This window comes from Panthera pardus, unplaced genomic scaffold (assembly GCF_024362965.1).
Source record: "Panthera pardus isolate Hobbes unplaced genomic scaffold, ASM2436296v1 HiC_scaffold_11, whole genome shotgun sequence".
Classification (NCBI taxonomy): Eukaryota; Metazoa; Chordata; class Mammalia; order Carnivora; family Felidae; genus Panthera; species Panthera pardus.
Window position 1 is genome coordinate 30,013,350 of NW_026526666.1, and position 14,739 is coordinate 30,028,088.

A 14,739-nucleotide genomic window follows, 5' to 3' on the forward strand; every position below is an offset into this window, starting at 1 on the left:
GTGGTATAAACTCTGGATCTTACCCCACCTTGTGACTCTCTCTTCACAAATGTCACTTTATTGCCCATAGAGGCATGCTCCTGGCAGCTAAACTTTCCTCACAAAAATCAATAGGCTGGGCTTCAGAGTTGTTTTTCAGGCAAAAGGAATATTAATTGGATACAAACCAGAATCCTTCTAAAAAATGATTGAGGGGCACCTGGGGGGGCTCAGTTGGTTAAGCCTCCGACTTCAGCTCAGGTCATGATCTCACAGTTTGTGAGTTTGAGCCCCGTGTGGGGCTCTGTGCTGACAACTCAGAGCCTGGAGCCTGCTTCCAGTTCTGGGTCTCCCTCTCTCTCTGTCCCTCCCCTGATCATGCTCTGTCTCTGTCTCTCTCAAAAATAAATAAACATTAAAAAAAAATGATTGAAAGGTGGTTGATGGATGATAATGTGATGATAGCTTGTGACAGGAAACTCAGAAGTTCTGGATGTATATCCATGTGTAGTCATTAAAGATGACTGTAAGGGCAAAATAACCATGTCTCCATAGTTTGGTCCAGTCAAGACTGTCTACCAGACTGAATGAGAATTTTGAATGACTTTCTCAGAGTTTGTCCGTTGTGGCAGATTCCAATTCAGAATGCAGAGTTCTCTCTGTAGGTAAACTTTATATCACCATGGCATAATCTCTACAGTACATAACACCTGACTATCAGAGAGAAGAAGGCAACAACCTGAGACCTGAGGAAGACAAGGCACTTAAGATTAAGTATAGAATGCAACCATTCTGCCAGAAGTTTAAGAGGGGAAGAATAAGATATTATTCTCCTGGGTGGGAGGAAGGCCAGAGAGAAAGAGTGAGGATTCTTATGCCTGATCTCTATTTACATAGCAAGGTAACCACTCCTCTTGGGGCTTTGAGCCTCTGTTGTTCACAGGGACCCTTCTCTCGGGGTCACACGAGTGGCCTGGAGAGTTGGTGCAGAGTTCTAGCCTCACTGAACTTCCCAGATGCCAAGAGGAAACATCACCGTGGGCAGAGGGTGGGAGAGTTAATAACTGTCATAAGACTTTTCTTCCTCTGCCATACAATGCTAGAGCTTCTCTCCCGCTCTTTTTGAAGAAGTGCGTTTATGACTGATCGCTCAACACCTTGTTGGTTCTGATTGCAGAAAACACACCTTATAAATATATGATAACCATCCTGTAATAGAGAGTGTGACAATTTACTTCACAGTGCGTTTCGGGCTGCTAATTGATCGTTTCAGTCCAGGGACGATTTGGAATAAATTATAGCCATCAAAAGGATATCACAGCTCATTTTGGTGGAAGGCTTTCCACGTCGCTTCGCGTACGTCTCCAGGAGCGCGCCGATTGCACCAGCTGGCGGAGAGGAGGGGTGGGAGCCAGCGGCAGAAAAGGAGGCCAGCGGGGCGGGGCGGGGCGGGGCGGGGCCGGCGGGGCGGGGCGGGGCCGGCGGGGCGGGGCGGGGCCGGCGGGGCGGGGCGGGGCCGGCGGGGCGGGGCGGGGCCGGCGGGGCGGGGCGGGGCCGGCGGCGGCGCGCGCGTGCGCGTGCGCGCGAGGCAGCTGCAGGTCCGCGGCCGGACGGTAGAGGCCTCCCTTCTGAGGCGGCGGCGCGGCCGCAACCGGCTGGGGCTCCGGTCCCCAGCTCGCGGGTCCTTCCCGACGAAGTCCCTGCGCGGCCCGACCCAGTGTGAGTATTCCCCACTCGCTCTCTTCCTCCCGCAGGCGGCACCGCCTGTTCATTAGAGGTGAGAGCGTCCGCCGGGCAGAGGGCCCTGCTGGGGGCGGGGGTGCTCACGTGCGGAGGGGCTCACCTCCGGCTCGCTGCTGCCCCTCAGCGGGGCTTCCCCAGGGGGTGGGTGGGGGGAGGGAGGTAGAGGTGCTTTCTCGGGGCGAGGCTCTTAGCTCCCGGAGCCGGACTAGCGAAGCGTGGAGTCGCCGCGGCCCGGTTGGGGGCTTTGTGTGCAGTTTAGAGTCCGTAGCTCTGCTTTTCACGGCGCAGTTGGGGAAGAGGGCTCGTGACAGACCCAGGCTCGCGGGGAGTCTTGCCCACCGCAAACCCCAGCGGAGGGCGAGGAGAGCGCGGGTCGGGCGGTTGGCAACGCGAGCCCTCGTGGGGGTCGCCCGTGCCCGAGGTTGCGGGGCCGGCGAGTCGCTCGCTGGGGGATGCGGTGAGAGCGCCGGCCAGAAAGGTTAGGTGCCCAGACCCTGCCCACCCCTCACCCGAGGGGTGTGGAGCCGATCGCACCCCCAGACCCTCGTTTCGTTTTTATTTCCCAGCAGTGTGTGCCGTCGCCTGGCGGTCATGGAGAAGGGGGACGCAAAGGCCTAGCCCTGGATGGGATTCGAATTTGGAAAAAAAAAAAAAAAGTTTTTCCTATTCTTGTCGCAGGCACTTGCCTTTCTGGTCTCCCCGCCTCGCCCACGAGACCTCCAGGCAACTTTTATTTTCTTCCTAAGTTGAAGCGTAAGCAGGGTTGAGGCCCTTCAGCTCACACGTAACCAACCCCTCTGTCCCAAGTGCTCAAAGTCGGGGCTTCGCGCGGTACTCTTAGTTCTTTAGTCCTCTGTCACGCTAATACGTTATGTCAGTCTAGGGCACGGATGTTTCCATGCAGGCGATTTTGACAGCAATCACCATACCAAGCTATTATGAAGTGTGATGTCAGTGCGTTCTGGAGGACGGATAATATATAAGCCAGTTCTTGACACGCTATCTTACAAGGAAACATCTGAGACCATCAGGAAGAGGCATTTTAATTCACACACCAAAAATATTTTGTGTTTGGTTGACATCTTTCAAAATGCTGAAAGAGGTAGTAACATTTACCATTTTGTAGGTATTTATCAATATACTCACAAAAGTCCCCCAGGAAGGAGGAGGGTTTTATCTTCTTGCTGTTCTATCATATATGCCGAGGAACAGAGATGTTATGTGTCCTACCAAATAGTCCACAGTAAGTCAGGGAGAAGGCGCTATTTATGAAACCAAACATCTTCTAAAACTGGAATAATTGGAAAAGTGAGGAAACTAGTTGTGCAAGAAAATCATCTGGTAGCTTGAATGAGAGACCCATATGCTTTTAGTACAAGTGCTGGGTATGTGAAACGTACAGTTTATCTCAGGTATGGAATTCAGGTAAATATTCTGTAAAGCTACAGTCTTAATGACTATTTAGGTATTACTCTTGGGTATTAAAGACTGATTTTATCAGGAGTCACTTAAAACAAGGGATTAAGTTCAAAAGTATTGCGAGGGCCCTGATGAATGAATTCTGACATCTGAAGTCATCCAAATCTAAGCAAATACTTTAGGCTTGATACTATATAATACAAACTGTATTTACACAGACCAGATTCTGTAGGAGTCAGTTTTACCATGGACTCCGCATGTGTTGACTCAAGGTATGATTTTCTTTTCCTCCATTCATTAATTCACTAAGTATTTATTCATTATCTGTTATAGGTCCTCCGTTTCACTTTGCCATTGAACATGATCCCCATAAGCAACTAATAAATAATTGTTGAAGTGTAACTAGAATATGTGTATCTTCTCCTGGCTCCAGGAAATTTGAGGAATATTATTATGAAAGAGTTAAAAACTGTGGCTTTTCATTTATACAAATGAGAGATTGGATTGATTACTCTCAAGTAGTAAGTCAAGGAAAGAAAAATTGCAGGTCAGGAAGTTTTCTCCAGCTAGTGAGTGCCCTGTACCTACCCAGTGGCATGTGTTTGTTTGGTTTTTTTTTTCCCCTTTCCTTAAGGCTTTAAAAACAATGTTTAAAGGGCTTGCGTGATCGAATGGGCTTATGACATTCTTTTAATTATTTTAGAATGTCAAGTTTTCCTAAAAATGTCTTGTTCCTCATATGGTATACTGGACTATCTGGTTTTGTGTGAGTAAAGGCATGATATTTTTAGTTAAAATCAAAGCCACATACTCCTTTCTCTCCCAATCTGAAATAAGAATGGCCTACAGTTAAGCAAACAAACACATCCCAAGTAGTCACAAATACACCTGGTTAAAACTCATTTTCATTGGTTTAATAGAAATAGAAAAAACATACCCAATATGTCTATCCCGATTATTTATAGTTTGAATGTTTTTGTGGATAATGCTTCAGATAATTCAGAACAATGCCTATATTCTTGAATATCAAGACATTTCTGTGTGAAATGTATAAGATGCACCTAAAGAATGTCAAATTTTGTGAAGTACAGTAATAGAAGATGTTAAGAATAATTTTATCTCTACTCTAAATGTGTGCTGTAGAGCTGAAACTGTGTAACCAGGATATGACTATAAACTGATGTAGACAACTATACCAGGACTTGCACATATATTTTAGTGTGTCTTTATCCAGCTAGTCATCCTGGAAGTTTGCAATGATGCGTTCATTGCTGCCATTGATCAAACCTGTTTTGGAGCTCTTCATTAGGCACTGTTTTCAAAACTCACAGCACATCTTGTTAAAAAGCCTAGGCAGTGGTAAGTCATCTTCTTTTGTAGACTTTCAGTGCCCTGAAGAGTAGGGAGACTGATCAAGTCAGGGTAGTATAATTTGGGATCAAAACAATCAGAAGGACAATTAGATGGCTTTCTTTAGTAGCTTTTAAACTAGTTCTAAAGTCATTATACAAACATAGTTTGGATAATGGCAGCACCATTGGAATAAAAGTAGCTGCCAAGGGACAGCTTTAAGAAAAGTGCTCATTTGGAGCTGTACATTCTCTTTGATTGTCAATGAATTATTAATTTAACAGTCATATACATGTATAGTACAATGGTATACAGTACAGAGACATGCTCAGAAAGTTACGTTGTCAAGAATTTGGTTGATCTGGATTTTATGAGAGTTCAGTTTTGCTGCTATGATTACAAAAGCTGTTAAGTTCTAGAATATGGAAATGGATAGGAAAAATCCAAGATGTCATGGGCTAAATTCAGGATTGCCATATATAGTTCTATAGAACTGGTGCTCACATTCCTTGAAATATAAAAGAATCATACTCAGTTAAGAAACCAAATTTCACCTGTATTCTATTTTGTGAGCAAGGCATTCACCATTACCAAAAAATTCGGTGATCCTTAGACTGTAGGTTAAATGTAACCTGTGGGTTGAAACGTTTGTCATGTTTAGTAGTTGGTTGTGAATACAGACCCCAAAGTAGATATGTAGTAGAACCACTGTGTACTGCTTTAAGTTAACAATATACTATCAAAATATAGAATCATGAAACTCCTCACCCAGTGAAGTTAAACTCTTATATTCAAGACCAGAATATGAGAGAGGGAATAGAAAGACTAGGAAAAGAGAAAGAGGTAGGTCATGGGACTTTTGAATCATAATTAGTTGAATTTATTTGAGGGAAGAGTTTATAATTCCTTTCCAAAAACCACTAGCAAACAATTTAAAATCTGAGGGAATAGTTGAGATTCAACTCCAGCTGAGACTGTATGGAGTACCAAGAAAAGCAGAAAGAATGTAATTAGCTGAGTAGGAATTTTTCTAAGAGTTCAGGTCTAATACCTTAGTATTATATAAAGGGCCACGGGATCATTAGTGATTAGCAGGGATTCAGACCATAATGATGAGAGATCAAGGCCAGGGGACAAAGATGAAAGAGCCTTCCAGCTTAAACTGAATGTTGCAAATGCTGGTGCACTTACATAGGGAAGGTCAGCCAGCAGATAAAGAAATAGGGCAACAGTCCCAAAGCAACAAATGTGTTCTTCTCTTTCACCCAAGAGTTAGATTGGATATGGAGACTAACCAAGTTTGAGCTGAGACGAAAAGAATGACCTTATTTCAACCGTTGATGAGGTCTGGAAATTTGAGTCCTGTCTGCTTTGATGAACTTGGATATTGCCCAGAAATTAGGGAAGGGGACCTGCTGGGTCCTGGATACCAGGGCTACATACCCAACTTAAAGGTCAGTGAACAAGGTAGACAGATCCAGTTCTTTTCTGGGTAGACCTGGTTTGTCCATTAGGTAGACTAAACAACTCCTAAATTTTACATTATAAGTACAAGGAAATATTAGGTACCCAGGAAATCCTCAATAGATATGACAATGGTGGAAAAATAAGTGACGTAATGTTAGCCTTTCTTTTGAAATGGCTAGCCTAACCATTATGTCTATTCATCTTCTATAGACTTAATAAACATCCAGATGTTTCTTACTTTGAGTCGAAATACTAAATTTTGTCTATAGGATTGGGGTGAGGAGGCTCTTAGTAGTTTAAAGCCCATCTCTTTATTAATAGGGTCCTGGTGGTAGATTTACAAAGTTCACATGTGGATCCAGAATATAGGAAAGGTGAGAAATTGCCCTGAAAATTGGGAAGTATCATGTGGTAGAAAGAAAACCGGACCAGGAGCGGAGACCAGGTTTACCATGTACCAATTGTGTTACTTGGAGCAAATTTTGGTTTCCTTTTAGGCAAAATGTATATCAATCATAGTGGTACCCCATGGATCTACTTCAAAAGGTAGTTTTGATCCTAATCTGAGACGAAGTAAATGGAAGGACTTGGTTTATTAAATACTGTGCAAGTGCAGGATTTTGTGTGCCACTGCACAGGTTTTGTAGGTAAAGGTAAGGGTTGTAACTCTTGAGCTATACACATATTTAAACCAAAATATAAATGAAGATGGAAACTTACCTTTGGGAACTTGGGAGAATAGAGTGGTTTTAGCATGGATACTAGAGACAGGTGGATAATGTAGTCATTATTTCTCCTTTCTCAGGTTCATAAGAAGTAGTACTCTGTTGCCATTGCAAGAGATTTAAAAAAAATAAAATAAAAAGCTTCCTGAAGGGCTGTTGGTTGTAAAGAAACCTGCCAGCTTGCTTAATACTATCAAGTCCAGATCTTCAGCATTGGCACTGAAGACACGCTCTCCATGTGGGGGGAAAAGTAGCCAGACTTCCAGGCCTTGTTTTTTGTACTCTCAGAAGTTCTTCTTTTCTTAGACATTTCATTAATTCCCATTGCCATCTTCATATCTTACGGGAGGACAGAAGCTGATTGAAGTTCCATATATTGGTGTAATTGGTCAGCTGTGAACATTTTTTTGCAATTGTTATTCCTCCCACAGGAGCAACCCATTTTTGCTGCCGAGATAGCACAACCTCCCCCCAACCCCTTGCAGGCTTTAAAAAAAATTAACACTTGTATCTTTTATTTTTTCCTACTTTCCTCTGTGTATTTAAAAGTTACAGAGGCTCTTGTTCTTTCCCCAGCAGCAGCTCCAGCTCACAGAAACACAAGTACAGATACAGATAAGACAGCATCATTGGCTCCCACCAACAGGGGGCATGGCTCCAAGACAGGAGGGGAGAATAGAAGGAGAGGTCTGGGATGTTATGGGGCAGTATGCACTCATCTTTCCTTCTGTCGAGTTTCAGAATCTACCCTACTAAAGAGTAAAAACAGTGCCCCTTGTCTGAAGTCATTGGTTAAAGGGAGGTTTCCTGGAAGTTTGTTGAATATCTTCCACACAGTGATACTTCATGAATTCACATTCTGTGAGGCACAGTGTATTTGAGCCAGTGTCGTATATTGCAGCATTTGATTGGTTTCAGGTAGTCTGCGTTTGAATATCACATCTGTTACTTGCTGAGTGGTTTGGGCAAGTTTCTTAATCGCCCCGAGCCTTGTTTTCTTTATCTGCAAAATGACAGTAATAATAGTATCTGCTTTTTAGGATTGTTGTACCTGATTGTTTAGGATTGTTGCTGTGTGCTCAGCAAATAGGAGCTATATTTTTAGACTCTGGGGAGTGAGAAAGGAATACAAAGGAATTCCCATTTTCAAGGAGCTTACAATGTGGTTGGAAGGGACTGAGTAAAAGAAAACTGACAAGACCGTGCAGGGCAGAGAATAGGCATGCCATATAAGTGTTGCAGATAATGAAGAGTTCAGCAGTCTGCCAAGGACTAGGATGAATGGTGAAAGATTTCAAGATAGAGGTGGGAATTATCTTTGGGATTTGCAGGCTGGGTGGGATTCAGATATATATGGTGGAGTTGAGAAGGCATTTCGGATGGCCGGGAGAAGTAGTGATCAGAACACACAGTATAGCAGGGGTGGGAGTATGCCAGAGTGGAAAGTAAACCAGCTTTTGAGCCAGATATATAAGCATAAGAATTCTGTCTCTGCGGTGAGATTTTGGTTGGACAAGTATCTTAACTTCTTTAGTCTCAGTTTCTACAACCTGGAAATGGGTGTAATCATATCTCCTTAAGTTGAAGGGGTTAAATAAGATAATGTTTGTAATGCCTAACATGGTGCCTGCCACCTCACAGGTGTTCAGTGAAATGAAGATAATCCATGTGGTGTTTTGAGAGGACAATGGGAGGGCTGTCTGAAGAGCTGTCTTGCCTTGTGTAAACTAGTAGTGGAAAACAAACCAGAAATGTCCAGTTAGGGAGAGTGGTGAGGAGGCTTAAAGGCCAATTTAAGGAGGTAGGGCTGTTACAGGCTATCAGAGCTATCCAGGGCTTTCCAGTAATGTGAGGGTTTATTTTAGTTAATATCAAGGCACTCTGAAAGCTGTTTTGGAAAAAGGAAGAAACTCACTTTGCACATGTAAGGTGACAGGTGTATAGATTAGGATAGTGGAAGGGTTACCAGACCTGGTTGACCTGGTCTCTCTAAAGTTTTTTTTATAGACAGAGCTAAAGACTAAACAGTGTGGAGTTAGGGAACCTTTGTGTTTCGTTTTGTGTGTAGACTCCTAATAGTGTCACTTGTCCAGAATAAAATCAGTTATAGACCCACAACTTTGGAAAATAGAACTTGATGTTCAGGGACTGTAAAAGGTGGGAAGTAACTTTAATGCTAAGTAAGTCCTAGAACTTGCTTTAGCTTAAAAAATAGCCCTTTAAAAATTTTTGTTCCTTTCTCCTTGTTAATGAAAATGAGTTTGTGCCTTTCGTTGGTTTCCAGGAAGACATAAGTACAGGTCATTTGTAGCAGTGTAGAGTTTGAGGTTAGGATTGTAGTCACATTGGGTTAAATGGTGAGGTAGCAAAATGATAATTTTGGTGACTTTGGTGACATTGTGATTTGGATGAGAAAATGCTGTCCTTTCCCTTTGGTTTAGAGGGGCTTTATTTATATTGTCTCATTTTCTCCTCACCTCTCTCTTTTTTCTGCCCATTGTAGTTTTGTAATGGGAGAATAAATGGTAGAGAATTGTTTTTCTAAAGAAAGTTGCATTGATTATATGGACACCAGTTTTTAAAATGTGAGGAAATTGCAACTACCTATTACTTTTCGGTGGTAGGCCTTAAACATGTTAAGCAGGAAAGGATAACTGACCTACCATTGATTTCCTGAATTTCACTGTTCTCCCATCTGGGGCAAGGGCAACACGGTGCTAATAGCTCTGAGGTGTCTGGGGTATCCCGGTAGTTAACTGTAGCCAAGTATTGCTTCCCTTGGAAGGAGGATGCACATGCCAAGGGGATTGTGCACAGTGGTTGACAAACATAGAAAGGGGATAAATGACAAAGGAAAAGGCAGGCCCTGTGAGGTTAGAGGCAAAGCAAGCTGGCTTAGTCCTGTTGCTTCTGAGCAGGGGCAAGGAGTGTATTTCATTTCTCATCCCTTGAGTTTATTTAAATTATCTGTTGGGGTGGGGGTGGAAATAAGGCTGATTAATACTAAGATGCAAACATGAGGATTATACCCAGCTTCTGATACTCCTTTTCACTCCATCTTGGAAACTGAAGACCACAAAAGAAACTTGTTAGAAAGGAAGGAAGGAGAGAAAGCAAAAGGTATTTCTCCACTTTTTAATGAGAGGTGTTTTTTGAATATATGCTATTTTTGGATTTTTGGTATCCATGCCACCCTAACAGATCATCCACAGTAGCTCCTGGCTGAAGCCCTGGCCAGCGGGGTTTGAACCAGGGGCAGGTGGTATTGGACAGAGGGTATTCAGGGTGCTGCTGTCATTAATTTTGCTGAAAGAGCCTCATCAGAGACCACATGTCCCCTCCTTGGTGGGTGACATTGAGCCTTGGAGAGGGCCTCCATGCAGTTTTCAGCCTTGCCCCCTCCTCCAACCCTTCTGCCTTCTGCTTCTGCAGTGGGACCTCTCTCTCTCTCTCTTCCCCTTTTTTTTTTTCAATTAAATGAATTAATTACCAGGCGTTTAACTTTTTGCCAGACTCTTTCATTATGCCCAGAGTTGTTGCTGAGCGGCAAAGGGAAGTAATAACATTCGCAGTGAGGGGCAAATCCTGTTAATGAACAAATTAAAGTTCAAACAGTGATTCAAGTTCACAACCTCTCCGTGGCTCTTCTCTTTAATAAGAGTTATACATGTTACTTTCCTGCTCTTTTCTCCTTTTTATTACTTTTTAAGCTTTTCATCAACACTGCTGGGGCATATTTGAGGCTCCCAGCCTTTCAGCCCTGACAAGGACTGGAGCACTTATAATCCCATCTTAATTTGGCAACTTTTGTAAAACACATAAAGGGCCCAGGGTCACTTTTGGTCACCAGGGCCCAGTGACCATCTAGCTTCCACCTCCTTCCAGGGCTCTGTGGGTTGCTCCTCTCCCTACACATTCCTCTTCAGCAATCAGGATCTGATCACTCACCTTCCTGCCCCTGGGCACCGCTTTGCCAGGCGGGGCTGCAAGGGTCTGAGCCTTTGCCTCTCTCTGTCCTTCTCCTGTTGTCTTCTCCACCTACCTGGTTGCAGCCCTTAGGGGGAAGGGGACTCGGTGAAAAGAGGGAGGAACCTTCAGACTAAAAGCTGGGAACCTTTACAGGGAAAGGATCCCCTCCTGGCCACCATTGTTATTGTTACCAAATGCTGCTTGCCTCATTTAGGGGACCACGCAGATGCTGCAAGGCCCAAGCCTCATTGGCCCAAACCAGAGCCAGGCAGGGGCCTGGTGGGGAAGGAGCCCAGGCGGTATTGGGTGCCTGCCTACTTCTCTCTCTCCCTCTTTTTTTTTCCCCCTCCCCATACTGTGGATTGCGTGGGGGTCTTTTCCACCTCCATGCCTGGCTTCTCACCACCATTCCCTGAGCGTGGCTTGATATAATCACCATGACAACTGCAATCTACGAGCATACACATAATAGAGATGAAATAGACAAAAGATTAGCATGCCATGAAAAGTACAATAAGTTTCTTATTTAGCATTTAGATAACTGTCTTTCCTTCGGAGCAAGCTTCAAAGTTGAAGCCAGTTTAGACCAAGAGGATTAATTCTTTCTCCCGCATGCTTCATTGAATCTCTCATTACCAAACTTTGTCTGTATTGATGTAAGATTTGATTGAAGATTAGAGCATTTAGCAAATCTTGCTTTTCTGCATGTATCAGGTCCTTTCAAGCACGGATCGCAGTGCCCAGTGGTCAATACCCTTACTTTTATCCAGTGTCTGCTTCATTTAAACTTAATCAACTCCATCAACGAACTGGAACAGGGAAACGTCCCTGCGGTAAGAATGTTGTGCTTTTGTGGGATAATTCTTTGCTCTTTCCCGATCCGTTGCCGTTAAACCTAAAATTGCACTATGATGAACTTTTTTTTTTTAATCAATATGATAATGACAATTGGGCCTGAATGCTCTGGTAGGACTTAGACTTGAGCTGAATCTGGTTTCCATCACTAAAACAACTTCTGGTCCTATGATAGTCCGCCTCCTTTTGTGTGGCTTTAATACCTTTTCTTCCCTGACATTGAATATTGCTCAAGCTGGAAAATGATGCATCTTTGTAGGGAAGGCTCATATGTCACAGCCAGAAAGTGAAGCAGACCGATTGGTTGTGTGAATTATCTGACTTGCTGCAGTGAATTATTTGCACTGTTTCCCTACCTAGTCAACAAGTTCCTGAGGTATAGTAGAGATCAATCAAAACTGACAGCCTGCATGTGAAGGCTTTACTGTGTAAATCTGGCGCACTCCTCCTAGCCATGCCGGCCCTGGCATCTGTATATCATTTTTATACTGCTACCAGTAGAGCAATTTCAAAAGTATTTGCAAGGAAAATGCGTGTCCCCATCTGTTCCTAGAAGCATAAATGTGCCACCTTCAGAGGGTTTTCACTGGTAATCATATCTTTAATGATCAACAGACTAGTGATATATATTTTTCCATAAAATGGGGTTTTCTTCACTTTATTGTGATTGGCTAGAATAAATAGCTTTTCCATATGTTCGGGAGATAAAATATAAGATTAGCAGAGGTCGTTTGTTGGATAGTAAACAAAAGAAACAATTCATTCCAAATAATCTTTGAACAGAAGCAATGACAAAATTAAGTTGCAATAACAGAGCATCTGAGGCCCCACATCAAAAAACAGACCTTGTTCCTCCTTGGAAAAGGAGCCGTTTAAGAGTAGAAACTTAGAGTCTCCTAGAGGACTCTGGTGGCTTATTTTCATGAGGCAGGGGAGGGAAGGAGCAGGGTAAGAAGGAGAGGCTAGAATAATACTTATTTGTTCTACTTCTGTTTTAAAGTCATATTTCCTATCCCTTTATTTTTTAAATTTATTTTTCAAATTCCTTTCCCTTTATTTTACCTGCTATTTGCCCATCTTCACTGCAGCACCCTCAGTAAGTGTGTTCCGAAAGTAAGAAAATGCAACCTTGCTGAATTTCTCTTCAGGCCTATAAGGAGATAGGGATGATTCTTGTACTTAAAAAATTAAAAGGCTGGCTTCCTCCATGGGAGATTTCTCTTCTTTCATAGAAAAGGGTGACCTTGAAGAGCCGAGCACAGTACCTGCCTTTAAGTGAAATTCCAGAGCCATGCAAAAGCTATCTCAAGATAGCCAAGACCCACCAGAAACCCCCTGGGAAGTGTTCTTAGCAATCTGATCCCACCTATGTAGGTTACAGTCTGAAGATACAATCAGGCCCTGACCTGCCTCCCCACACTTGTACCCACACATGTATTCTCCACACTCAGCACCCAAGAGGCCTACCCCTTTTCAAATGCAGACATTCTTAGTTCTGTAGACACTGTTAGAAGTTTGGAAACTTCTCCAGGATTTCTGTTAGAGGTTTCCACTGCCTAATTAGTAATCTTCAATCCTATTTTATTTGCAGAGTTGGGAGAGAACCTCCTGTTCCACAAAGGACTGACATTAGTTGTAAGATGCCTGAATCTATGTAAACAATGTCTTCAGCCTTCAGGCTCTCCAGAAAATAGGTGTAGAGCTGTTTAGACCTGTTTTCTACATGTCAGGAATTGAGAATGAGAAGTTGGGATGGGAGTTTCTCTGAAACATTGAAATTAAGAGCAGTTAGGTTAACTGTTCAGCTGATTCTTTATTGTTATTTTTACCCCCTTGGGACAATGTGGGTGTTGTGGGGGGGGGGGGATTCTGTCCTTTCTGTATATGTTACCCTCTTCACCCCCGTATTCCCCAGATTTTTTTTTCCTCTCTCCAAATGCCTATTGCTCTCACTGCAGCAGGAGTGTATAGGTATTAGTTTGAAAATTGGAAATGTGGTGTTCAGGCTGATCCTAAGCAGAAAGTCTATTAGCATCTTAGACCTGACTTGTGTTAATTTCCTGGCCCCAGTGAGGCTTGGGAACACTGACAAATCAGTAGAAAAAATAGCTCACTTAAGTCTCTGGCCAGAAGAAGATGGGAAAGCTACCAACAAAAGATTTTCTTTTAAAATTTCCCCTTAATCTTAGAAACATAATCTTATAGGCTGGGTTGTACATAGGTAAGTGTAGACTTTATAGGATTTTACAGGTAGATCACATTTTGCCTGATCTGAAACTGTATTTGCTATAATACTACAATTAAGACTGAAAGAAAGGGAGTCACACTTGTGGTTGCCACATTGTATTGTGATATACTGCAGATCTGCAGTCTGCAGTGAATTTGCTTGCTACAAGGAAATTCTGGCATGTGTTGTGTATGAATGAAACATGATTTACACTCAGTTCAAAAAATTGAATTTCCTGATTTCTATATATCTTAGTTTGAAACCCATTTTGCATTGAATTTCTGTGTTGTTTTTAGAAAATGAAAAGAAGTAAACTCACCAACTGATTTTATGTGGGAGAAATAAATGTGTGATGTTTGCTCCTTCCCTTGTCCAGGAGGACGAGGCTGTTAACTATAGGTGGGACATTTCCCACTCTGTTCTCCTGTGTCCAGGGGTCCTGTTTAACCTACAGATCTCTGCCAGGAATATTGCTGTCCACACGGGAGTGGAAGACACTGCAGAGCTTACCTTTGGGGCTCAGGTTGGCTGAAGCTCTGAACCATAGAACTGCAGGCATCCAAGGTTTTCCTAAACACTAGATTGGAGCCATTTGCAACATATAGTCCTTTGCTGCTTCAGAACCACAGACCCTCTACATGTGCATATCCATAACAGATATGGACAAGCATTGCAAATTTTAAAAACAGACATAGTATGTTCAGGGTGAAAATTACTGCAGCAACAATGCCATCTCTTTCCCTCCAAAGTCTCACTGCCACCAAGCAACCTCATCAATAAATCCAAGCTTATTTCACTGAAAATGTACTTAATTCCAGAAAAATTACTAGATATGTGTATGTAGCAATATTATTTGTTAACCAGTTTTATGAAAAAACCTCTCCCACCTTAGAAGAAAATATTGAACCTTAAACTCTAATTCAGATGTTTAAAAACATGTAGTTTAATACAGTGTTATTTTGCATATAATGTCTCATGATTGTAATATGCATAGTATTTGATTTT

At 42.8% G+C, this 14,739-nt stretch overlaps 2 long non-coding RNA genes across 2 annotated transcripts in view; both read left to right on the forward strand.

Moving 5' to 3' along the window:
• The first annotated feature begins 1,536 nt into the window (after positions 1-1,536).
• The window catches only part of LOC109246259 (uncharacterized), a 64,375-nt gene continuing 51,172 nt past the window's right edge, over positions 1,537-14,739 (forward strand). Inside the window, exon 1 of the long non-coding RNA XR_002071284.2 lies at positions 1,537-1,698. This is a non-coding gene — a long non-coding RNA (uncharacterized LOC109246259). The remainder of the gene's footprint in view (positions 1,699-14,739) is intronic.
• The window catches only part of LOC128774216 (uncharacterized), an 18,191-nt gene continuing 5,772 nt past the window's right edge, over positions 2,321-14,739 (forward strand). Inside the window, exon 1 of the long non-coding RNA XR_008418699.1 lies at positions 2,321-2,824. This is a non-coding gene — a long non-coding RNA (uncharacterized LOC128774216). The remainder of the gene's footprint in view (positions 2,825-14,739) is intronic.